Below are 27,479 nucleotides of genomic sequence, written 5' to 3'. Positions count from 1 at the left end.
TCCAATAAGACAGTTTAGAAATATTTCCTCCTTGCTTGCTTACTCTCCTTCCCTATGCTAAGGAGGCAGATTATTTATACTGAGACCTCTCATTCTTGAAATAACAATAACATTCTTGAAATAATGACATCAGTTATTACTGAAAATAACCATCATATGATAATGGTCATATATGAATCACTTACTATATGCTGCTGCGTATACAGTTATAGGTAAACCCATTAGCAAAGTCATCTGAAGCTCCTCCTCTTTCCTTTGCATGTCTACATGCATTGTTCTGATCTCGAAATTACTGGGTCAGCCTCCTATATGATAGTGCTCAGCACTGAATGATTAACATGGAAGATACACCATTTTCAAAGCCTTAGGATTTGAGCATTTGAAAAATTGCAGACCTAAAGCTTTCAACTTTACTCCACAACATTAATGTATCTTAAAATTTTTTTCAAACAAAGAAAGGAGGTAATTATTTCAGATTTCCAGACGCTGTTTAAATAGGCAGGAGAACAAGATTTACAGCTCCTCAGTCTTATATTTTTTGCCAAAGCAAAAAGAGCAACTAAAATAATAAGGGGTTCTGAAAGACTGCCCTATGATGAAAGATTCAAGCAATTAAATAGGTACTGTCTCCAAGGAGCATCCTTAAAACAAAACAAAACAGCAAGATTGTGCTTTGCGTATACATAAAATAACTCCATACAGATTTTAAAAAAAATAGAGCAGGGGAAAATCATTTGCACTAATTATGAATGATAAGGTAAGAAATATCAAATGTACCCTGAAGTTAGTAAGTTCACTTTTAATAAGCATGGGGAGGAATCCACAACAGTAATACCAACCAGGCAGCCAAATTCATATTAAAGAGACCCAGTAGAAAGTCTCTAGAAACCACCCTGGAAAGTCTTTCATGAGACCCTGAGAAGCCTTTCCATGTCAGAGGCTGAGACACAGAAGGAGCAAAGTAGAAAAGCAAATGTTTTGTTTACACACCTAATATTTCACTGGTTCCGAGAGAAAAACCCACATTTTTTTTAACCTAAAAACAAGGGCAAAAGTGAGCGCAGTTTAAAAGGGGTGTGTATTGTCTGTTGGAAGTGGCCCTACTTCGTCCTGTGTCGGTAGGCTTGAGGCCACCTGAGGCCACACCATGAAGCTGGGGAGGGGCAGGGGAGGTCTGCAGGTGAGGTGGCACCTGTGAAGGTTGGCGGTCATTTGCCCAAAGAGTTGTTAAAGATGCTAGAACCTAAACTGTAAGAGAGGAGACGTCTTGGGTGTTTATGGCTGCAAGAACTCAATTTGGCTCCCCTACCCTCCAGCTCTCTCCCATGGGTCCATGCCTTTCTTTCTTTCTCCCTTCCTCTCACTGAATGCTACTAAGTGCCAGGTAATGGCCAAAATGCTTTTATATAACTTGCTGCACCAACACCATGAATCCTTACCACAACACCATTACTATCACCATTTTACCGATGAGGAACCTTGCACTCAGAGGGTTTAGGAAAGTTGACAAAGTCACTGTATTCTGCTCATGCGTGCATGTGCACACACACGGATGCCCACATACGGGTCTGAATGCATGATGAGCTATGTCTCTTTCTGGCCACAACTATGTATTTTCATGGGTATCCTTGGTAGAGCTCTGGCAAATTAAGCTCTAATCTCATCTGTCAGTTTGATCCTCCCCTATTTCATCATCTCCATTAGACAATATCCCTGAAATTCTTTACACTGCAAATCTCAAATGTCTAGGAGTCACAGTCTGAAGTTATTTCTGGCCATCCACAGAGTTTGAGGAGCAAGTCAAGGTCCGTTTAGCTTTTCAATTCTTTTTTTAAAAGATTTTTTTTATTTATTTGACAAAGATCACAAGTAGACAGAGAGGCAGGCAGAGAGAAAGGGGGAAGCAGGCTCCCCGCTGAGCAGAGAGCCCGATGCTGGGATCATGACCTGAGCCGAAGGCAGAGGCTTAACCCACTGAGCCCCCCAGGCATCCCTAGCTTTTAAATTCCTAATAAATATTAAATAATTTCCTAGTCCTTTCCTGCCTCCACTCCTTCAAAATGACATCTTTGGGACTTTCCCAGATATGAAGCACCTGATCGCCTTCCCTCAGCAGTTCTCTAAAGCTTTCTATGTGCCAGGCAGAGTGCTAGGCTAGTTGGTAACAAAGGACAGAGGAGAAGAGTGGAGTGTGATTGTGTTACTGAGTGTCCATGGACTCTCATGGCTCCAGGAAGATGGTGGGAGGAGATACAGGAAAAAGAAAAGATCATACCGCCTGGTGGGCTTGGGAAGGCCTCCCTTCATAGTAGAGGTGATACTTAATGTGACTCCTGGAGGCTAGGTAGGCTTTTACCAGGTGGTTGTCAGGGCTGGAGGAAGGGTTTAGGGAGGTGGAAGGGGATAGGGGAGAAGGTGCTCCTGGCGGAAGGGTCAGCAGGAAAAGATGTGAATTTGTGAAATAGAGCCACATGATAGTGTTAGTATAGTTAGTCGGAGTGTGAGCCTGAGATCAGTGTGCTCACCATGACACAGGTCACACGCAGCTTAAAAACATGACGAAATTTGCACTTCAGTGTGAGGGCAATGGCTTCTATGAAAGCCTTGAAATCTGGAGAACAACGTGACTAATACATGTTAGAGGGAAGTAAATCTGTCCGAGGTGGATAGGTGAGTGGGAGGGGATAGAGATGAGGGGGAGGGAGCTACTGCGGTTGTCACACAAGGAATTGTGAACATCTGTGTTCAGGTGGGAACAATGGAGATGGAAGAGGGGGCGGTCGTGGGAGAAGAGCGTTTTCCCCACTTCTGGCCCAGGTGCCATGACCAGCAGTAGAGAAGACCAAAAGAGGAGGGGTGTGGGGGTAGACACGAGAATCCGGCTTTGGATGAATAAGAAGGAGCTGTGGGTGCTGGTGGGGAAAATAGCCAGGAATTGAGGACAGAGGTCCTCACAGATCTACACAGATCTACAGTGGCTTCACATTGTACAGAGACTGTGTCTGGGGAGAGAGAGCATTGACAGAGTCCAAGACCATCAACATCTAAGGAGTTGATTAGAAAAAGGTGGAACCACCAAGGAGACTGAACTAGGAGGAGAAAGAGGAGAGAATAGAGTCTTTACTTATTTATTTATTTATTTGACAGAGAAAGAGAGAGAGATCACAAGTAGGCAGAGAAGCAGGCAGAGGGGGATGGGGAAGCAGGCCCCCTGCTGAGCAGAGAGCCTGATGCCGGGCTCGATCCCAGGACTCTGGGATCATGAGCTGAGCAGAAAGCAGAGGTTTAACCCACTCAGCCTCCTCCCCACCCCCACCTAACCCCGCTCTGGCGCCCGAGAGAATAGAGTCTTTAAAACAAAAGAACATGGGAATTTTGAGAGGAAAGGCATGTCTCAAAGGCCAAGGCCAAGAAGGGGCCATGGAGATGAGGACTGAAACAATTATATTGGATTTGTCTCTGGGGGAGGCATGGTGACCTTTGCTAGAAGACATTCAGTGGAGCAGAGGATGGGGGCAGCGAATGGATGTAGGGAGGGGGAGGTAGGTGCTTTGTGGAGGAGGGAGGAGAAAGGTAGAATGGCCAAGAGAGGGAAAGCCCAAAGTTGAGATGCGTGTGTGTGTGTGTGTGTGTGTAAGACGGAAGACGCGTGAGAAAATTAACATTTGCTGGGTGCATTTTCCCGAAGGTCAGACTCATCAGCTCCCACCCCAACTAGCTCTTCTTGCTTTGCTCATGGCATCCGCCTCCTCCTGGTTTCCAAGTTGGATCCATGGATTTATCTTTGAGCTCATCCAATCTGCTGCTGAGTCCTCTTTTTGGTTACTTTGCTATAATTTATCCCCTTTTCTGTCCCTATTGCCATCCTTCTGGTTCAGGTTCTTATGGCCTTTCACCAGGTCTCCCTGCAAAGGTCTCCCACAAGGGAGCCTATCTTAATTTCATATAGTACCTCCAGATTGATCTGCCATACCACTGCTCTGCAAATTCCATCACAGGATGCACCCCAACTTCAGAGCCAGCTCTTCTGCACAGTCCTACAGGATTAAGGGCTACCTTCCATCACCATCTTGAAGGTGATGTCTGTGCCTCAGATGAAATTTTCTCTCAAGGACCAAATACATGCTTCCTCATGTTCTCCATGTCCTCTGAATGACCATGAACTGTATTTTACTTTGTGTTATAGCTATTTGAATACATTGAGGAGTGGGGTAAGTAAGAGGGAAGCGTTGAATTCAGGTTTCTTTTCTTTTCTTTTCTTTTTTTTTTTTTTAAAGATTTTATTTATTTATTTGACAGAGAGAGATCCCAAGTAGGCAGAGAGGCAGGCAGAGAGAGAGAGAGGGGGAAGCAGGCTCCACACCAAGCAGAGAGCCTGACACGGGGCTCGACCCCAGGACCCTGAGATCATGACCTGAGCTGAAGGCAGAGGTTTAACCCACTGAGCCACCCAGGCGCCCCTGATTTCAGGTTTCTATGTGGAATGACATTCCCGGTTTCCGTGTGGAGTGACATTCCTGGTTTCTATGTGGAGTGACATTCTATGGTGTGAACTTCTTGTCCTCTTACCAAGATCCCATTCATCCTCCACCATAAAAGACTAAATTGCTTGGTTAGTAGCTTTGGGAATGGAAGCCAGGCATAGTAGGCAGAATCCTAAAATAGAACCCCAAGATTTCCCATTTTAATCTGTAAGACTGTGACTAGGATGGGGTGTCATACCCTAGCTATGTTACATGGCAGAAGGAATTTTTCTAATGGGATTGATGTCACTAATAGTTGGCTTGGAGTCAACCAAAAGGACAAATATCTGGGGGCCTCATCTGATCACATGAGACCTTTAAGAGTGGACTTTCCTGAGACTGGGGCAGAAATGGGGTAGAGAAGGATCCGATGTGCATGAGTTGTTGGCTGGATGATGGAGGGAGCCATGTGCAAGAATGGAGAGCAATCAGTGTGTGTGACCCCCGGCTACGACTGGCGTGGAAGCAGGACCCCCTCGTGAAGTCCTAAGGAACTGCGTTCTGCCAACGTAGACGCCTGGAAGTGCATTTTCCCCGCAAAACCTCCAGATGAGAGCTCAGTCTGGCCAACACCTTGGTTTGTGGCCTTGTGTCTGAGCTGGGAACTCCCTGGGGCCCAGCTGGACTTCTGACCCACAGAGCTATGAGCTAATAAGTGGGTGTGGTGTAAGCTGCTGAATTTGTGGTAATTGGGTAGTGTGGCAGCAATAGAAAATTAGTACTCTGAGCATGCTTTTCCCCTCCCCTTTTTGTTTTGGGGAAGCACTGCCTATGTGCTAATGACTAAGTCTCTATTTCTGTGGTTCCGTGGCAAGAAGCCGTGTTCTGAGCCATGGGCTCCCAAAATCCTTGGTGATAAAGCTGATATTTTAATCCCTGACTTCCTGACGACTTTGTCTGTCCCACAGTTGGTTCTGGATCACTGGGGAGCAAAGATATCTTTGATTTGGCTCCCTTAATGTCACCTGTATAATTGTCTTACTGTCTTCTGATTCACCCTCACCCCCATGCCAACACATAACCATTAGATTTTGAACACCTTGCTGATGAGGCTGCTTTCTCCTTGAATCTCTGGATAGTATCAGCATAAACTGAACGTGTTTTGGAAGCCCCTGGAGATCTGGTTAAGTGCGGATTCTGATTCAACAAGTTTAGGTGGGACCTGAGATCCCACTCTCCAACAAGTTCTCAACCCGTTCTCAGAAAAGGCAAGAGCACCTGCTCAGTATCCAGCAAACATTGTGCCCAGCACATAGGAGCACACAAGAGCCTGCACTGTCCCAAAAGTTTCCTTAAACAACATTGCCAAATGCAAACTGACACCATAGCTATTTCTGATCTGGCTTTTCAAACTATTGCTATGGACTGAATGTTTATGTCCCCCTCCTCCACCCCTATTCATATGGTGAAACCATAACCCACAATGTGAGGGTATTAGGTGTGGACTTTGGGTGGTAATTAGGTTTAGATGAAGTCACAAAGGCGGGGTTCTCATGATGGGATTAGTGCTCTTACAAGAAAAGATCTGCAAGCTTTCTCTCTTCTTCTCTCTCTCCCCTTCATGGGGGCACACAGTGAGAAGTCAGCCATCTGCAGGCCAGGAAAAGGGCTCTCACCACAAAGTGGCCGTGCGGGGCACCCTGATCTTGGACTTCCAGCCCCAGAACTGTGAGAAATAAATTTCCATTGTTGATGCCACGCCATTGAGGGGATTTTGTGAGAGCAGCCTGAGCCAACTAAGACAACTGTGATAGTAGAATCTCCTTTTATCAGTGCGTCCTCTAACAGACCTGACACCGAAAGTTTTACACATATATTTCCCTTTAACCCTTTGGAAACAAATGGTCCATTCTCCTTCCCTTCACTTTACCATGAAGAAACAGAGATTTAGTGATTGGCCCAATTTCAACCCATGCAGTTCGCCTCTGGAGCGCCCAGCTGTGACCAGCCACCAAAACCAGGTTGCAAGATGGTTCATATCCTTATCCTATCACTAGTTAAGTTTCTTTACTGGATCCTGACAAGTTTCATTCAAACTATGTGGGTGGTCTTTCTCATTCTGGAACAGCATTACCCAATAGAAATATGATGTGGGACATCTACATAATTTAAGATTTTCTAGGAGCCACATTAAAAAAGTAAAGAGCAAAAAAAAGAGCAAAAAAAAAAAAGTAAAGAGCAATGGGTGAAATTAATTTTAATACTATGTTTTAATTCACTCAGTATATCTCAAACATTTTTATTTCAACATGGAATCAATATAAAAATCAATGATATTTCCTTTCTTCCTCCCTTCCTTCCTTCCTGCCATCCTTCCTTCCTTCCCTCCTTTCTTTCTTACTAAGCCTTCCAAGTCCTATGTGTATTCTATAATGATAGCACTTCTCAATTCAGTCTGGCCATGTTTCAAGCCCTCGAGAGTTGGCTGTGGCCAGTGGCTACTGTTTTGGACAGCGCAATTCTAGAGTGACCCCTCAAGACAAAAATTCCCTCTGCGTAGCCATTTGGCTACTATTGGGCCAGAGTTCATGTGAGCCCTGTTTTTACCCTTGCTATCAGGGAAGGCCATTAAGTAATGCATCTTTCCTGATGCATACATTCTCTCTGGGCTGTCCTGAAGCAGAGTCCAGAATTCATATTACAATATCACTTGAATGACAAAGAGGCAGGACACATAGAGACTACATCTGAACTGCAAAAGCGTGGTCAACACCACTGCTGTAGCTTCATAGCCACGGTGGAACCACAGATGAACCTCATGCATTGTTCACTTGCACTTAATGTCTACCAGCCACCGAAGGCTCAGCCTACACAATAGAGCTCTGGAAGACGATTACTGAAGCATCTCTTGTCTCTTTCCTTTACAACAAAATTTGTTTTCTATGAATTTCATATAAGCAACATGGATTAGAACAAGAAATTCTATTTTTAATAAACCATGATTTTAAAAATAGAATTGCGATGTGGCTAAATGATACTCATCCTCCAATAGCATTTCCTATAAACAGGTTTATTTTGAAACAGCATTTTTTTTTCAAAGTAACATTCAATATGTCAGTTTGCTGATGACTTCCAGTTAAAAATATACTAATAGTTCAAACTGGTGAGGCAGCTGTTGGTCTAAGTTATGGAGTGAATCCTCCTCTCTGTCCTCCAGTGCTCAGAAAAAACAACAAAGGAGAAGATACGGGGCCAGATCTGTTACAGAAACCACTGGTTCTACCTTCTTGCATGGGTCCTCAGGGGCTACTGGGAACCTCTGAAGGTCTAAGCACCTCTTTAGGGCAAACGTACCTGGGTTCCACCCCTTGGTCTTGTGGGTTGAGTACAGCTCAAGAGGCTGATGTGTGGAGACTTAGAAGGGATGTGGATCTTCTCCACATTTTCTTTGGCTCATTAGCCATGGGCAGAAGGTGGTTTTCAGGAAAAGGCTGAAAAACCACTCTCTCTGCGTGAAACTGGTCTCCTCTTTGAATGATACCCCTTTATCCCAGCACTGTGGGAAGCACCCAAGCATCAAGAAGCATCTCAGAATCTACACTACAGGGAGGTGAGCTGATATGCTTTCCCATGGTTCTGAGTCCCCTCACTGGGGAATGTTACGGCAGAAAACCTTTCCGGAGTATGATAGAAGTTGAGTCTGTAAAACAGCTGTAACTTCTAAATCTCCTTTACTTTAGGCTAAAATTCAGTTAATATCTTTAAAACCACTCCTGACACCATGAATGAGAAACAACGCACCATTTTACTAAGGGTGAGTAAAAAAATTGATGAATGAATGTGGGAAAGAATGCACAGGAGCCTCATGCCTCGTTCCCGTGTCATTCCACAGTGAAGTCTCCTCCCCCAGGGAAGCAGCGTATTTTGTACCTTGTGTTTGATTTACCTTTCCTCTCCTATAATGAAATAGGAAGGTATGATTTTTTTTCCCCCCTATGCAACATGTATGTTTAAAAAAACTAGTTGAGTTCATTTAACCAGTTCCTGAACTGTTAGACATAGGAAGTAGGGCTGGGGAGGAAGTGTAGGTCAGTTTGATAAAATGAGCCCAATGATCCCTTGTGAGCTGATAGAGCAGGGAGGGGGACAACATGACATCAAATGTAGACCATGGTGGGTAACGGGGCAGCCAAGTATATATATATAATATATGTATCTTCAAATGATGGGATGATTCACTTCCCTCCCAACAGCAGAAATTACGTTTTGAAGTTGTTGGTGGCATGATTGAATGAATGATGGCACGGTTCATGCAACCAACATAACCCTGGTCCGTCTGATTCAGGAGCACCCAACTTATGTCTCAGCAGTAGAGGCGCACCTCGAAGGAGGCTTCAGTGTGCTACTAGCCAGATGCCCCAGGGCCACTTAGATACCTACCTCAGCCCAGCCTCAGTTTTCTTGCCTACAAGATGATCAGCACCATGAACATTTACACATAAATGCCACTTGGAGTTGTGAGAAATTGACCTGGCTGGGCGCTGACCTACGTCAGCATAGCGGTGGAGTGAACTTGGATTTTGAGTGGGGTGAGGAAGGAGGCAAAAGGGGAACCCAGAATCAACTTAACGCAATTGTCCTCTCTGTGTTCCCCCTCAGACGGTAGAGAAATTTCCCATGATTGTAGCAGAAATCATTAGAGAGGGACCCTAGAAGTTTGAGATAAATCTTGGGTGTGAATCAACCGTCCGTTCCCCACAGGGAAATCTGCTTAAGAATCACGAGGGAGTAAGAAGTGTAGGTCTATGAGGAATTGCTGAGAAATCTATATTGATCAATTAAGTAATAAATTGCCAAATGTTGGTCTTAGAGTGTTCTCCACACTCTGATAAGAAGGCAGATCCTCTCATGTTAATCCTGCTATCTGTAGATTTAGAAAAACAGAATTTTACATGAAACAGTGGGGTAAGACTATCATGCTCTGCTTTGTTGTGGGGCCATGGAATTACCATGCTCCACAAAAGCCTGGAAATTTCAGTTGTAGTATGAAATAAAAAACAGTTTTTAAAAAAGCAATACTAGAAGAGATCATTCTATTCTCTAATTACATAGTTACATTTTCTGTCTGTAATACAGATAAAAATTCTAAGGTCTGCATTTCAATGGTTGGTTACATATTTTCAGATTACATTAATATTATATTATTATGTTCTTGTAATGCTCACATTTTTATGAGTAGTGTACCATACACATGATGGAAGGGGATATTAAAAACTTTTGTGGAGATTTTCTATGACACATCATTGTTTATTTCTCAATCAAAAAGTGGCTAAGTAAGATTTTAACTTTTTGATATGATTGTTTTGTGCTTCCTTGGAAAATGCTGTTTTACACTTGATCTTAGCCAAAAGGCCGAGAAGCGATGGAAAATGCTGTTTTAAATCTATTTAAAAAAAATCAAAGCAAATTTTGCTACATTATTTTTTTGAATGAATAAATGGTACCAATTCTATAGACATCACTGTTCTTGAAAGGTGGAGGGGAAGGGCAAAAATAATTTAAAAATATATATATTTATTTATTTACTAAATAAATATATTTTATAATGTATTATTTGCCCCAGGTGTACAGGTCTGTGAATCATCAGTCTTATACAACTCATAGCATTCGCCATAGCACATACCCTCCTCGGTGTCCATCACCCAGCCACCTTATCCCTTCCATCCACCTAGCAATCCTCAGTTTGTTTCCTGAGATCAAGAGTCTCTTACAGTTTGTCTCCATCCCCAGTCCCATCTTGTTTCATTTTTCCCTCCCTTCCCCCCATGACTCCCCTGCCCTGCTTCTCGAATTTCTTATATCAGAGAGATCATATGATAATTGTCTTTCTCTGACTGACTTATTTTGCTTAGCATAATAGCCTCTAGCTCCATTCATGTCATTGCAAATGGCAAGATTTTGGGGTTTTTTGATGGCTGCATAGTATTCCATTATATATGTGTATATATACATATGTTATATATATGTATACATATGTACATATACACATGTATATATGTGTGTGAACATATATATATATATACACACACACACACACACACATATATATATATATGAAGATATATATCACATCTTCTTTATCCATGTATCTGTTGATGGACATCTAGGTTCTTTCCATAGTTTGGCTATTGTGGATGTTGCTGCTATAAACATTCAGGTGCACGTGCCCCTTTGGATCACTGCATTTTTATCTTTAGGGTAAATACCCAGTATGATTGCTGGGTCTTAGGGTAGCTCTATTTTCAATTTTTTCAGGAATCTCCATACTGTTTTCCAGAGTGGCTGCACCAGCTTGCATTTCCACTAACAGTGCAGGGCAAAAATAATTTTTAACCAAATTAAACAAAAACATCTGAAAAATAAACATCTGTGAGCTAATTTCCAAGTTATACTTGTATGTATCTACAATGAAAACAATATGCAGAGATCATCCAAAAATTATTAAAAATGATTAAGCATGCAAACATCCCTTTTTTAGAGAGAGAGAGAGAAAGAGATCAAGGGGTAGGGATAGGGGAGAGAGAGAATCTTAAGCAAACTCCACACCTAGCTCAGAGCTAACTCAGGACTGGATCTCACAACCCTGAGATCATGACCTCAGTTGAAATCAGGAGTCAGATGCTTAACCACCCAGATGCTGAGCCACCCAGGTGCCCCAACACTTGAAGACTTTTTACCACACATTTTTGCACAGAGACAGCTTTTTTTTTTTTTTAATACGAAGAGAAAGGGAACAGATGGCTGCTCTATCATGATGACAAATGAGCCCCAAATGAACTCTAGTTCATTTCTAGTTGAACTCCAGACCAATGAGTGCACTGATGTTTAGTTACTATAAAGGGCTTCCATTTTTCTTGCTTCTCTAGTTACCTTAAACAATACAAATGCATATGAAGAGTTTCAAAGCAATAGTGGTTAATACAGCATTCTAAGGTAAGTTTTGAAAAAGGACATGCAGAAAGTATTTAATAAATGTGGCCTTGAGTTTTTAAAAAAGCATTGAATTTTAAAACGTTCTATGATGGTCAAGTTCTCCACTTAGGGAGCATCTTACTTTTTAGAGAAAAAGATCCTGGATCTAATGTATTTCCTTACCACTTCTAAAGTAGAAAGGATTTGTTTAGCCAAGAACTCTTTTGCTGGGGACACTTGTGTAATGACGTAGGCTTCTAAGGAGGAAAGAAGAAAACTTTAGCAAACACGCCAGTAGGGGCCCCACTTTTTGTCTGCACACATGGGGCTGAGTTGTCAAAGGGAGCCAGCTCCAGGGTGAGCTGAATGAAGGACAGACACTGTCCAGACTGCCTGGTGGATCCTGTCTAAGCCACCTGGGCAGACCCTTTCTCTCGAGTGCCACGCTGTTCTGGAGATCATGATTTAACAGGGGCAAATGCAACAAGGACATGAAGCAAAGTGCAAGATGTAGATTTCTTCCCCCTCACTAACCAAGCCCACAGGAGATTTCAATTCTTCTCTTTTGCCTCAGGCACATAGAGGCTAGCAATTTTCATTTGGTTCCTGAAATGATTTCCACACCCTTCCCCCTTCCCAATTAGAGTGGAAATGGATTAAGATCTCTGGTTAACTCCTTGGATACTAGGATTGAGAAGGAAATAAATTTACTTGGAAACTTAATTTCACTTTTGTTTTTTCCCCCTGATTAGGAAAAAATGAAGGTTGGAGTCATCATTCCCCCCCCCCCAACAAAGACATTTCTTTAGAGAAAACATGATATTGCCTTAAAGGTAAAGCAATAGAAGAAAAATTTCCTTAATGAGAATGTTATTCTGTTACTAGTGATCCTTATATTTAAAAGTGTTCTAGAATTCTTACCAGTAAAATTAGATAAAAATTCAGACACAACCTAGGAAGCTATGCAGAAGCAGCAGTCACAAAGGAGAGAAAGGCTACAGCACATATGGAATGTTCTCTTGGTTTTTACTAAGCTCGACATATCTGGAACTGAAAAAGAAAAGTGGCTAAGTATCTAGAAACGACTAGATCACCTGAAGCTCAACGAGTAGCTCTGTGCCCCACCCCAAAACCCAGGGTTAAAAGAAAAAAAAAAAGCTTCTATTAAAAAAAATCTTCTCTTTATTGGTTTTTAAGATTTGGCACGTTGAATTCCAAAGTACATATACCCCCAAATAACGACGCAGCAGCAATTGCGAACAAGAACATTCTCTATGCGGGAGGTCTGCTTATTTTGCTTCCAACACAAGGAAGAAAGGCCCTTGTGACTTGCCTTCTAAGTCAGCATTCCTGAGAAAAGCTAAGTTCCCTTCTGAGACAAAATTCTGGATCTTTAAAAGTAAATGTGAGCCTTTTCTATTTTTAAAAAGACCACTAATGCATAAGCATAGATACTTCTCAGTAGGTCGAGGAAATAATTTATCCTATCAGGAACAACCTGGATAGCATTGACAGCAGCTCACGGATGCATTGTATTTTGACTATGCTAGGCTTTACCAGGTTTGGGGGTTCATCTACCTGAAGTCAAGAGATGGGATGGTTTGACCTCTGGGGGACCCACTGAGTGAGTGATCCTAGCTTGCAAGACCAGAGAAAGCTGGGGAATTGACTCATCAAAAGGGAAAGCCTTATTAGTGCTAATATGGTTCTGATGACTTAGCGAGTGTTATTGGGTAAATAATAATGGTCTCTAACAATGAGTGAGTTACTTCTGAGTTAGAGGTCTGGGGGCAGGGGCTTCCCATGCATTATCATCTCTAATCCTCTTAATAATCCTATTAAGTTTGGAACTCTGATCCCCTTCAGCTTCAGGGTTTAAGCAATTTGGCCTCAGTGAGATAGAGCGCAGAAAGAAAGAATTTGACCAGGTGCAGACAGAAATCAGTCTCTGAATTGTGCGTGTTAGAAACAATGTTCTTCATATGTCTCACGCGAGAAGTTTTCTAGACAATGACTTTCCGAAAGGACTGCCTTTGTTCCTGAGAGGCAGCCTCTGCCCAGTTCGAGGGAGGTTTGCGAACAGGTCCACTCTAGATGTGTGGTGCAAGGAAATGAGCTGCTTTAGAGACACTGAACCCAGATAGATGGATAAATATTTTAGCGACTTTTCCAGAATGTACTTAAGGAGCAAAGTCCATCTCAGTTTGGGTTTGAGCCCATGGCCTTATAGTTTAAATATAAAATGCATTAAAGCCCTTTATTTAGAGAGCCATATGCCATTTTTAGGGAGCAGCCCCAGTTCTCCTTCTGACTTTATTGGGAGTACAATGCAAATAGGTGTCTCAATATTGTCATTAGTATTCATTATTTATTAGGACCTGATGGTGTATTCAAAGCCCTGAGGGTCACGAGCTGCCTCCAGTGGAAGGCTTGACTCTCAGGACCATGCTTCCTTAGTGTTCAGCCTCGGGGGGCTCGCTACAGTGTGAGAAGCCCACGACCGGAGAACCCAACTCAGCCCTCGCCTGCGGGTTGGGAACCCAGAGAAGCGCATTGTGACTTCTGATTTAGAAAAAGGCAGGACACTGCTGGGTAAAATGTTCTAACAGTGATTTGCAAACCTAGATTGCGACCCACTAATTTGCTGTAAACTGAACAAAGGGATTATTATTGTTACGATAACAATTAAAGAAAGGGAAGAGGAAGAAATAGAAGCAAGTAAGTGGGAAACAGAATTTTGCAAGCGGTGAGAGAAAGGATTGCATCCCGAAGCCCGTCTTCTGACTGGCTGATCCAACTCCTGAGTGATGCGTACATTCTCCTCCTACCCTTGCCTGCTCTTCCAAAAGGTTTGAAAGCCTCCGGCCTAACCGCTCTTTTTTCTTTCTTTCTTGGTACTCATTTTGTGACGTGACTCAGGGTGTGACTCTCTGTGATTCTCTTCCTAACCACCCTGAGCCTCACTGGTCTCACTGGTCCTAGAGTCCCACCACTGTCAAAGTTCTCAAGAAGTCCAAGGTAAATCATCACTGCTGAAGAACTTTGAAAAAACCAAACATAGTCATCACGGGCAAAGGATCATTACAAAACAAACCAGGGGGAAGAGGTTTTGAAGGCTGTCCTTTTGTGGAATAACATCAAAACCTGTTGAGCAGTTGAAAACAGCCTCAGCAAATGCTTCGTATGCTCCATTCATGAGAAAAGAGAGAAAGGGAGCTCTGGAAACGAGTGGTTTCTCCAAGGTCCCGCAACAGTGGCAGATCTGGGACCCCCTGATCTATTCATTAGAGTCCTTCCCCAAAACTGGCCGCCATGCCAACAGCCACGTTGTTACTTGTTGGAAAGAAAGAAAGGAAGAAAAAAAAAAAGACAGGATCTTGTGAAATTTTATTTACAGAAAATTTACAACTCACGAAGAGCTAAATTGATTTCTTCCCTTTCAAAGTGGTTTCCTGATTGCAATCACATAAATTAAACTCCGGCCCCGAAGAAGTTGCGGGGACCAAGTAATAAATCTCCAACGAGAGATATGGGGAATCCTTTGAAAGTCTCAAGAATACCGCAGTGAAATGCAAACAGTAAATATTACTAATCTCCTGCCTGAAATGTCAATTGGGAAGGGATTTTTTTTTTTTTAAACTCTTTTGGAAAGGTGGAAGGAAGAATGTCTCTTTCCTCGCATTAATAGTCTAAACTGAAAGCAAAGGGGGAACCAAAAAGTGTCACCCAAATGTCCTGTTTGTCTCTCCAGGGGGAAAAGTGGGCTGGAACACAAGCTTTGCTGATCCAGCAAGGCCGTTGCTCAATGTTCTGTTGTGACACTATTTTAACTGTCACCGAGGGCTGGGACGGCGAATATTGCACCAAGTCCTCCGCAAGGTGCTTCCTGGGCTTTGAGACAGGATGGTTCGGGGGAGTTGCAATCTCTCTTCTTGCGGAGCAGATAACGCCTTCTGCTCGCTGCCACTATCTTTGAGTGCTGACGCTGTAGATAACACAGTTGGTTTCTCACCCGCTGCCCAAGCCCTGCTTTCCTAATTGGTAGGTCTTTATTGCTAAAGTCTTTTGTGTGTGTTTTATCAGAGACATTTTATAATCTCTCTCCAAAAGTCCTTTGTCAAGGTCGGCCTTTGAACTTCTTTTGCATATACATTGAATGTGACGGATGATTCAGGGTATGTAAAAGGCTTATCTATAATTCTGAAGAAAGAGGAACAGAGTCATGGATCTTTCTGCCCTAATAGATCGTCTTAGGGCCTGTGCGTGTGTGCAGGCTGTGTGTGTGTGTGTGTGTGTGTGTGTGTGTGCATGTGTAGTGAGGGGCAAGCGGTATCATCTTATTTATTTTCAAGGCATTATGCAACAGATTATTCCAGGCAAATACTTTATGCTTTTTGGTTTTGGGCTCCTTAAATCCCCAAATGCAGAGGGCCACCTTGTCTTGGATGGTAGAAAGGCCCACCGAGGGCAGGGTTGACCTGACACTCGGCCAACTCCATGCTCCCTTCCTTGTCCTGCTTCTAGAGGGCCGCCAGAGTCTTCCTAAGACTCTCACTCTGCATTCATTTCGTGCAGTGCTCCCTGGAACCGAGCGGCAACCCTTGCAGGACGCAATCCCACTTGCTCATGTTATTTATATCTCCTTTATGTGGAAAACAGATGGAATCCATTTGGATCCCATCAGATAGGTTTATAACTTAACCCCCCACCCCCTTGTTTCATTTTTTTGCACGTCTGCTGTCAACCCCCAGCCTGCAACTGTGAAAATCATACTAGAAAGGAGGACAGAGCGGGACAGACGAAGGGAACGGCAGTCCTCCCTCTGGGCCCAAAGGCGGCCTCCTCGTGCCGCTCAGGAGCTGTAGAAAGCACGTTTTTATAAGGACCACATCATATTTCTTACCAAAAAAAAAAAAAAAAAAAAAAGAAAGAAAGAGAAGAAAACTAAGTGCTGTTCTGTTTGATATCCTGCCCATCTCCAGAAGAAGGTATGGAGAGTGGCGAGCTCCTCAGCTGGGTCAGGAGGGCTAGTCCTGGGTGATACCCCAGGGCTCTTCAGCTCAGGCCCCAGCCATCTCTGCAACAGGAGATGAGCTTGTTTCATAATCAGAAAGTATGAAGGAGCAGAGAACTCTTCACAAGACCAAAACTTGATCTCTAGGAAGGCTGGTCCTCTCACCAAACTCCCTTGGCTCACCCCACGTCTTTTCTCTTTTTCTTCATCCTACTCTTCCCCCTTTATGAAACTATTACCCGCCAGGGGGTGAGGGGGCCAGTCTGCGGGGTTTTGTGGTGTGAGGAGCGCCCGCAGGCCCACGTGGACATGGAAAGGAGACAACAAATTTCAGTTCTGAACAAATCAAGATGTACGTAAACTGGCTCTGGGATCAGCTTCCGCAAACCAGCACCAGCGCCTGCCTATTCATGGCCTAGCCCTGTCCTCCCCACCGGCGCTTGGGTGCCCCGCTCCCTCTGCACCGGCCATCCGGGGAAACCCAACCTGGCATTTGTGGGTCCGAGTCACGCCTTGAGGCTCCCCGGTGTCTGGCGAGCGAGCAACTGCCAGCCGAGGCTTCTCTTGCTTTCCCCTCACTGGCTGGAGGGCTCGACGCTCTGCCAGCTCTTATTTTTCTTCTTTTTTGGTAATTTCCTGATCGAATCATCAATGATGGAGATCCTTTTCAAAACTTTTTTTTTTCTTTTTTTTTTTTTTTTTCTGATGAGGAATTCAGTTAGGCTTCTGGGAACTAAGAACAAATGAACTCTCTTTCTGAAGTCAACAACTGCAGAATGAAAGCTAAATGCAAACGCAGAAGTCCCTCTCCCCATTTGTCCTCTGGCTCACTAGCCCTGGGCACTAGAGGGAAGCCTCCCCTCTCCCCCATGCGAACCTGCCAATTGCTCTGAAGGCACTGGACAGAGCCCTCTGCCCACTGGACGGCACCCACCCCGGCTGCCCTGGACATTCTGGGGGCTGGGTGCTGCTTGGCTGTGAATCACACACTGGTGAGGACTCCCACTGCCCAGGTTAAGCACTTTGTTTCAATATTGCATGAAACTGCAACACAAGACTTCTGAGGAGAGCACAGAACCCCTTGTTGGACTTTCTAGGGAAAGGGGAACTCTCAGACTGGAGTGGTGGGGGAAAAGGAGGCTTCCTTAAGAGAGTTAAATCTTCCTGATTTAACTCTCCTTCCTTAAGGCTTCCTTAAGAGAGTTAAATCTTTCTGATTTAACTCTCCCGTGGTGGTACAGGACCCGGGGAGATGAACAGTAGGTGCTCCATAAATGCTTGCTAGAAAGTTGGTAGAAATCAGCATCAAAAACACATTTCTGGGGATGATGTAAGGAATAAAGGAAAAAAAAAACACATACAATGCTGACAATCATAGGAACCAGTGTCTACGAAAATGGATAGCTTGCCCACAGCAACCCTGAGAGGGGCATCTTAGTCTGTATCGGATCAGGGAGGCGCAGAGAGATGGGGACATCCGTCAAGGTCATGCACCTGCAGTCACTTTTGGATCCATGCACCGATGGGGGAGGGGATGCAGTCTGGTTGGTGTTGGGTTTTTCGGTGGGGAGAATAGGCAGTAGCCCCTCTGGCCAGCCCCCTGCCGTCTAGTAGGCAGAGACCCGTGTGAATCGGCTCATGTCTCTTCTCTAACCAAACTCTGTGAGGGCTTTCCCAGTTACTCAGAACTCCAGGCTCTGGGTGAACAGGCCCAGCCACCACTCTGCCCCCCAGAACACCTTTGTTGTTGCTTAGCCTGCTCTGCCATGGCCTCCATCTGTCCTTCAGATACACCAAGCTCTTCCTGCCTCAGGACCTTGTCATGTGACTTCCCTCTGCCTGGATCACTCGGCCCCCTGGTTTTTCCCATGGCTGCCCAAATGTCATCTGTTAAAGCAATAGCTAAAGTAACCCTACTCCCAGCCGCTGCACCATCCGTCCTATCAATCTCCACACACTGATTTATTCTCATCATTGCATTTGTCCTATTTAATTTCTGTTTCCTTATTTCTCATCTGCTTCCATCCTTCAAGGGAATGGGTGCTGCAAGGGAGAACCTTTGTCCTGTTCATTGCTGGAGAGCTCCTAGTATTTAGAAAAGTGCTTACAACTGTGTAGATTCTCGATAAATACCTTCTGCGAATGAATGAATGAGCTATAGCTGTCACCTCCTCTCCAGCCTGTTGTACCCTGAGTCAGGCCAGATATCTCAGAGTGAGGAGATAACTGCCTCCAGGTGTTGAATAATGAAAAAAAAACAAACACCAAAAATACATTTCCCTTTGCAACTTGCTATTGAAATCACTGGGTTCCAGTAAGTCTTGGAGCCTGGGGAACCTCTCGTCTGTTTTACCCCTCTTGGTGCCTAGAGGGTTTGGAAGTTGACAGGTCAATAACCTAAGAGGGTGCCTCAGAGTTTTGGACACAGTGACGACCACAACTGGGCCGAAGTAGCGGGTGCCTGCTTCCTAACACAGTTTCTCATGCTCTGGTGATGCAAATGGATCACTTTTCTCACTCCAATGGTAAAACATTTCTGGTCAAGTCAAAAGCAAAGAAATACAGCAAGGAAGACTCATCGGTAAAGCTGCTGGTCCCAGTGCCCCCTACCTGCCCCCCTCATTTGGCAACTGCAGACGACTGTTTCCATGCTCTCCTAGTCTTTGGGGTACAGGCTAAGTGGAACAGAAAGGGATTCTTTCTACATCTGGGGAATCCACATCTGATGCAACTCTGAAATTTCAGGTCAGTCTGAAATTGTTCCCAGATATATGGGACATATATAGATGAATGTGACTGGGTCCGGGCTAAATCTTGCTAGTTGATGGCAACAGGGGACAGGAGAAGCCCCTGGCCTTGGGGCCATACCTGCCTGGCTCAGTCTGTGCAGGCAGGCATAGAACAGGCAGGTGCAGGAGGGAGCAGTGGGCTCTGCATGAGCTTTTGTTGGGATGAGCGGAGCTCCAGGAAAGGAAGAAAGCTTATAGAGCTCTGACTCAGGGCTGCCTGTCTGCAAATGAATGGAGCCAAGCAAATGGGGGCAGGTTTTCTGCAAAGATAGGTGTACCTGTTCGAGAGCCCAGGACTGAGAGTAGCATTTAGGACTGGGGCAGCATTCAGAAGCACAGCAAGCTCCTGCTGCCCCCAGCATCTCATCCCTTAAGCCTCGTCACATTTTCTCTCAGTCTGTCTCTTTGGGGGGGGGGCCCTTCAACTTTGCACTATTTTCAACTAGGCTTCAGGGCAGAATGCAGACTTTGCACCGCCCCTTGACACAGGGCTTGGGTTTGGGGTGGCGGTGGAGGCCCTTCTGTTGTATTCTTTAATAATTCACATGGCAGCGTTGTAGGAATACTCTTAACTGCTTCTTAAAAGTAATTAATTGATTTTCTGACACATCAGTTAACCATGTATTATACTGACACGAAGTTGTGTTTAGGTTTCAGGTTGGACCCAAGGACTGGATGGATTAAATTCACCCCAGCGTTTGGCTTCAGAGACTCTAAAAATATGCCTCTGAAAAGGAAGAGTGTTTCACATGGAGTGTTGTCTAAAAATCTAAACCATATGTCCTTTCTGGGCCTGTCAATGGGGTAAAATAAAGGTTTGAGGACGTGTAGCTGCTCAGACGTTGAACATTCAAGAGGCATGAAATAACCTAACTGTTACTCAATCCGCTCAACACCCCTAGATGAAAAGTCACCACGGCTTTTCCCGAGAATTCGCTCCGTTGGTGTGTAACAGGAGGAGCTCCAGCCAAACATGCTCGCTAAGGACTCTTGGAAGAGGCAGGCCGCTCTGCGCAGAGGGGTCCTCTCCTTTCTGTAGCTGAGTCTGCAAGATCCACTCACTGCTGCCTGTGATGGAAGGAGTCTCCACAGGGAGGATTCCCATCAACGAGGCAGACTTTATGAATGGGGACATTAAGACACAGACTAGTTAAGTGGCTTGCCCTAGGTCATGCAGTGAGTCAGTGAAATGCTGGAAACAAGGACTTCCTGACATCTTGGCCTCTGTATGGATTCCTGGGACCAAGTTCTGCAGCAAGAATGCTGTAATGTGAATGCATTCCCCTGCCAGGGAGTCGCCGTGTTTATTTGAACACCTAGGGTCCCCACTGTATAGAACTCCTTAGAGTAAACATTCAGGGGAGACGGGTTTCTTTCCTGCTCCTGATGCTGACTGCCACACAGGGATCCTGGCCTCTATCTCCCCCTTGTTTGGTGCCTTGGGGAGTCTGAGAGAAGAATGTAGCCAGGAACCCTCAGGAGGAGGGTGAGAGGGGGCCAAGTTCCCAGACCACCACGTCCTTCTCCCAGACACATCCTGGCCTGGGTTCTCTTCGAGTGGTAGGTTTGAGGTCCAACACTGGCTCTGTGGTGCCCGAGGCAGACGAGTAAGTCTGTCTACTTTTGGAGTTCAGCGTGGGAAGCCTGCTGTTGATGCGTGTCTGAGCCCCATCCCGCAATCTGGCTCTAATGGCAGTGATAGAGCTGGACTTTGACCTGCTTATGTCCCCCTCCTTTTTGTCTATCTCTTAATTAATTTGGAACCCAGAAAGGCTGCCATTTATTGAAACTGCTTCAGTCTCCAGCATCCACAAAGAGATCTGAGCATCAAGCTGGGACACGTGGTGACAGGAGAGCAAACCCCCTCGAACTTGATACACAGAGAGCTGAGGCTGGCTTCCTGGCTGTGCTCCTTCCCTTCTGCTGCTCAATTAATCTGCTCCCTTAATTTTAGAATGGGAATAATTCCTCTTTTCCAGCTCTGTTACAAGGATTAGGTGAGATATGCTGTGAGACAATGCTTAGACTACATTTGGCTTATCTGTTGCCAATTAATGGGACTTGAACCATTTTCTATAGCAAAGCACCAAAAGAAAGACATATAAAAGTACTTAAATACCTTAAACATTTCCATATTTTTACTACACTACTTTTTACTAATTTGAGAATACCTTATGTTCTGACTGACACTGCCAAGGAGGAAACTGTAGCAAAAAATTGAAAGACCACATGGAGAAATGGGAGTGAAACCTTCGAGATGAAGGAGACAGAGAAACACCTCTCGGGTAAAGTCCAAGCTCATCAGGGATCTCATCCCACTGAGAGCTGTACTTGGCATTCCTTTAGTAATTATTTGAGTTACCACTCCTTCTTCCTTCCTTAGCCCAACCCAAGTGGGCACCGAGACTCCTGTTCATAGCACCTGCTTTGAATGCATGAAAAGGTTGTCAGGGTGGGCAGCAAAGGGGATCAGCATTTTAAAATCATCTAGGAAGCATTATTTGCAAATGCATAGTGTTCTGATTAATACACATGTGACTATTTCAATTGTGCCTATTACCCTGTTTGTTGTTTCTTGGCAAAGTGGAAAGTGTTGTCATACTAGAGAAATAAGTACAAGAGGTCAGTATTGTTTAGGTAACTCATTTTAGAATCGTCTTCAAATTTTAACCCTTGCAAATCCCAGTTTTCTAGGTTAGTGTTATTTTGCTGACATGGAGAACAAACGTTAACATTATAAAAATATGAAGACAAGCGTCCTCAGGGGCCTGAAGTGTTGACTACCAACAGCCTCTTCACATTCTTAATCTTGGGAAGTAAAAAGCTTTTACCCAGAGATATAGGTTGTCTTCTTTACTTTTTAAAAGTATGGTAACAAGAGATCCAAGGCAGATTCAATAATGCATATTCTGGAAGTTGTTTAGGTAAAGAATAGATGAGATTTTGTAGGGGGAGTGGGGAAGGTGACATGAATTATTTATCGTGGCTCTAGAGATGGAGGAAAAGTCTCAGGATTTTGCTGAAGTCACTGATTGATTTTCTGACACAAGTGAAACGAAACCCAAGGGTCCCCTTGCTATTGTACATCAGACACATGTGCCCCTGTGAAATGAAGAGCTGCACATCAGGGGCTAGAAGTTTGTGTCTCTGGGGTGGGTAGGGAGAGGTGGTGATTTTTGCTGCCTTATAATTAATACCTCCTATAAAGTTCTCAAAGTGATCAACAAATTAGGAATTCCAAATTCAAGTAATGAAATGCAAGCCTTTCCCTTGTGCAAAGACCCACGCCAGCCATTCCTGGAGAGGAAGAGTGGATGAAGGTACCACCCCAAATCCAATGGATGCTCAGTCTCGTAGGGTTGGTTGCCAAATACTGATCATTTGATGCAGACTGCCATGAATGTAATCATGGAGATACAAACCACGTGTTGGAGGGGCACAAGAAAGAGGAAGGGGGAGTTCCATCTGGAAAGATTGGGGATCCCTGAGGAGGAGAGGATGGGAGGACTGCATCTGGAGGGAGTGGGGTTTTGGGAAGACAATTTAGGATGGTTCTGTGACCCGAGCAGAGGAAGCAGGGTAGCATAGAGGATGTTCTGAAATCCTGCTTATAGGATGTGGCGGCAGCCTGCACTAGCATGGGATGGAGAAGGCCCAGGAGGGACATGGGGCTGCAGAGAGACCAGCCTCAGGAAGGGGCAGGGTTTACAGAGCACTGACCGTGGGCTGCTAGGCCCTGAATCAGCCCTGTATGTGTGTTATTCTAACTGAATACTCACAACAGTTCTCCGAGAAATGCAGCACGATTTTTCTAATTTTATACGTAAAGTAACAGGTCTCTATAAGGTCAATAATATACTCAATGCCACCCCGAGGCAGGTGGGCAGAGGCTGTTAGAGGCAGCACAGCCCTAAGCACTGTCATGCTTCAAGGACCATATCAGTGATCAGTGAGAAGGATGAGCTTGAGTGGGTTGAGGACGGAAGCCTAACAACCATTAGTAGATCCAGCAGTCACCTTGGTAAGGAGACCATGACCTCCAGGAAAGAGGACACAGATGGAGAAGATGAGGTGGGAGAGAAGACTCAGAACTGTGGAACTGGACACTGGGGTGAGGCACAGAGACGGATGTCTGAGATTTTAGTCCAGGGGACAGGCAGATGGACAAAACCCATGTTATGAATAAGTGGCCTTTGGTTTAACTAAAAGAATTAGAATTCTATGTTAGTGTCCCGCATTCTAATTCTGGGAGCATGAGCCTTTGGTTCTTTGGCAGTAAAAAAAGTTGGACAGAGTTATAGCCCTAAATCTAATCAAAGACACCCCTACTGATGAGAAACGTAATGAAATGGTGGCATCCCTTGATCTCTCTCTCTCTTTCTTAGCAGAAATATCTCACAGAAGGCAGATGTAAAGGTGGGAAGACAACAGAAAGACAACGAGAGAAGAAAGAGCCTGGAGCGTTTAACCCTCATGTCAGTGCAGGAATGAATGAGGGGCCCAGCTCCTTGCAAGAAAGGCAAACCACTCACCATCACAGGAACTTGGAATAAATTTGTAAGATGCCTCAACTGGACTCCAGATGCATAACCAGAGGAATAAGAGATGGCTATGAAGACCTTGGCTTTGACCCAAGTTATGATGCTTTGTCAAGGTCAGGTTGATGTGCAAATAATTAGAGTTTTTCCCTGGAGGGTGCTCATGAAATGGGAAACACAGGGGATGACGACAACTTTCACCTTGAAAAACTTTTGGGGAGATTTCTCAACATAAGTTTACAACAACCATCCTCTCTGGTCTAGGAGTTGAAAACAATCTGGTCCATCACCAACCTTGCGGGATTAACATGTGTGCTCAGTGAAGTGGTTATCCCTAGTCACTGGGGGTACATGGAAGCATCTATGTTTATTGGATTATTTCAAGCATTTGCTTATTTTATATATTGTGCTCTCTTATGGATGTCCTACTTGTATTCTTTATTGAAGAAATATCATGGCTTCATAATCATGAGGGCTATGCTGTAAATCTTTCACCTGTTTAATAAATTACATGAAATAAGATGCATTAGATATATACATAAAATCATAATGTATTGATTTTGAGTATTTTGAGATATACTCTAATGCTTAGAATATGCCAGAGACTGTTGCAATGTATCAATTCATTATAAATTAATATATCAATTCCTTTCCCACCCATGCTATGAGCTCTATATTACCATCCCTATTTTATAGGCAAGGAAACTGAGGCCCAGAACTGTTGATTAACTTACTACAGTCACACAACCAGCAGAGTTGGGATTTGAACCTAGATATTTTGGCTCCAGAGCACACAATCTTTTTTTTTTTTTTTTTAAGATTTTATTTATTTGAGAAAGAGAGAGAGAGAGAGAGAGATGGAGAGACAGAGACAGCGTGAGTCAGGGGGAGGGGCAGAGGGAGAGGGACAAACAGATTCCCTGCTGAGCAGGGAGCCCAAGGCAGGGCTCCATCCCAGGACCCTGAGATTGTGACCTGAGCCAAAGGCAGACACTTAGTTGATGGAGTTGCCCAGGCGTCCCCGGAACAAATACTCTTAATCAGTCTCCTGAAGTGTCTACTTTTTTTTTTTTTTTTTTAAGATTTTTATTTATCCATTTGACAGCGAGAGATCAGAAGTAGACAGAGAGGCAGGCAGAGAGAGGGACGGAAGCAGGCTCCCCGCTGAGCAGAGAGCCCGATGTGGGACTCGATCCCAGGACCCTGAGATCATGACCTGAGCCGAAGGCAGCGGCTTAACCCACTGAGCCACCCAGGCGCCCGAAGTGTCTACTTTTTATGTGAATTTGCAAGTTCAGTCTTTGAAGAGTGGTAACAACAGAGCAAAGGGACCTCTGATCTAGTGACCAAAGAGGACCTAGAGAAGTAAACTCATTTAAGATTGCATTTGTCATTTATGCTCTTTTGGTGGAGACCAGATAAAGGATCTACCCAATGTTTTTTGACTCTTTGAGTTATTGGCCTACTATACTATCTTGCCAGCTTTGGATGAAAGCCCCCATTGCACCACTGGCCTGTCCTTTGCGTCACTGGGTCTGGTGGGCTGCTCTCACCCCTCAGGGGCTTGTTCTTTACCACATATCTGGCATGCACCCAGCACAGCCTAACTCTTCTGGGGAAAAATGATTTACCAAATTAGCATGGAGTTAAAAATACTTCCTTCTTCGATTGGGTGGTCTCCCTGTAGAACTGAAACAGAATTAGGTCCAGGAAGTGGCATATATTTTGGAAACTGACGTTTGATAATGGAGTATTATTAGACTCAGTGCTTTGGCCCTAAACAAGATTTGTGCACCTTTAGGAAAGACTATTTCAGATGAATCTTTTAAAATGTGAATCATTATAAAGAGAATGTGTGCACTCTGTCTTTGTGTCATATTTTGGAACATATTTGAGAAATAGATTTAAGCATTTGCTCCTTCAACACATCGTTATGAGCTGGTGCACTTGGCCAGGCACTATTTTAGGAACTTAGTGACCAAAACAACAACAATAACAACAAAACCTCCTCTTTGGGGAAGCTGACCCAGGTTTGGGTTCAGATGGAAACATCCGAATGAATTCAAGTTCTATGTTTCACGTGTGGACAAGGCAAAATGACCATCGTTAAAGACCAAAATGGTCTTCATCTTTGGAAACTTGCCTTTGTACCATTGTACCAATTTTGAGGACCCTCAGCTCTTCCTTCCATGGATATGTTTTAGTATCTTAGCACATTCTATGGCCTCATTCCCAGCCTCTTTTATAAATGTCTTCTCTTTTTAGTGTTTTCTTAGACCTTAATGAAAGCTTTCCTCAAGACCTCAGGCTTCCCTCCTTCTAACTTAAATTATGACCAAGTCATCATACATGGTGAGTCTCCAGGTTCTGGACAAAGAGATGAACAAGAATGAAAGCATTTGTACCTAAATTAAGTTGATAGTCCAAGATTTGTCTATTTTAATCATATCATCAAGAAAAGGCCATGGTCTTAGGGCCCTGGGTGGCTCAGTTGGTTAAATTTGGAACTCTTGACCTCAGCTCAGGTCATGATCCTGGGTCGTGAGATTGAGCCCCATGCTGGGTTCGGTTCTCAGCCAGAGGTCTGCTTGAGATTCTCTCCCTCTGGCCCTCCCTCCTAAAATAAATACATCTTAAAAAAGGGAGCCAAATCCAAAGGAAATGAAAACAAGATATTAAAGAGATATTTGCACTCCTATGTTCATTCCAGCATTATTTATATTAACTAAGATAAGGAAACAATCTAAGTGACTATCAATGGATGAGTGATAAAGAAAATGATTTTATATATATTATTCAGCCATGAAAAAAAAGAAATCCTGCCATTTGCAACAACATGGATGGACCCTGAAGGCATTATACTATGTGAAATAAGACCAAAAAAAAAAAAAAAGACAAGTACTGTATGTATAATTTATATGTAAAATTTTTTAAAAAAGACCAAATTCATAGAAACAGAGAATGGAAAAGTGGTTGCCAGGGGTTGGGGTGGGGGGGGGGAATGGGGTGAGTTTGTGAAAGGGTACACATGTTCAGCTACAAGATAAAGTTGAAGGATCTTTAAAAAAATGAAAGCATTTGAGTCTCCTGTACCACCTGCTAAGGAAAAACTTTCAACCAGAAACGTGAGAAGAAATTTGCTAATTTTAGACCAAATTGAGGAGTCAGTAAAAAGCTTACATGAGCATTTCCCACTTTCCTATTATTTAAGCTGTGCATAATTACATTCTTGGGCACACCTGAAAGCATCTTTTGGTGTGAATCTCTGGAGAAGTCTTAACTCTTTGCAGAGTGAAGGCACTACCCAGTTCACACCAAGAATAAAAAACCCAAAGATGTGTTCCTCTCCCTATTCCCCTGATCCTGTGGGTGGTGGTCATTTTATAATGTTCACACAGGCAGGTCACACACTTGTTAAAAAACCTTTTGGTATAAAGCCCAGGAGCTAATTAGATATTCTTTTTGCCCCTATTTCTTCACATGGCAAAATATGTATAACATAAAATTTACCACTTTAAACATTTTCAAACATAGAGGTCTCTCTGAGATTTTGTACATTTCCATTGTTGGGCAACTGTCACCACCAGGATGCACCTGCATTGGTTCCTGCTTTTGAAGGTGACAGATCTCTAAATGAGGGGTTCTGCAAGGTGTGCACAAGATTAGGGAGGGAGGGAGAGCCACTCTTCTTTAGCATTCCTAG

At 43.9% G+C, this 27,479-nt stretch overlaps 1 protein-coding gene across 1 annotated transcript in view; it reads right to left on the bottom strand.

Moving 5' to 3' along the window:
- RUNX1 (RUNX family transcription factor 1) overlaps positions 1-27,479 on the bottom strand; it is a 246,307-nt gene that overhangs the window by 93,705 nt on the left and 125,123 nt on the right. The gene's annotated exons all lie outside the window — the stretch shown is intronic.

Source organism: Martes martes (genome assembly GCF_963455335.1).
Source record: "Martes martes genome assembly, chromosome: 1".
NCBI lineage: Eukaryota > Metazoa > Chordata > Mammalia > Carnivora > Mustelidae > Martes > Martes martes.
The sequence above is the reverse complement of the archived record's forward strand: the minus strand, read 5'-3'. Positions and strand labels throughout refer to the sequence as shown.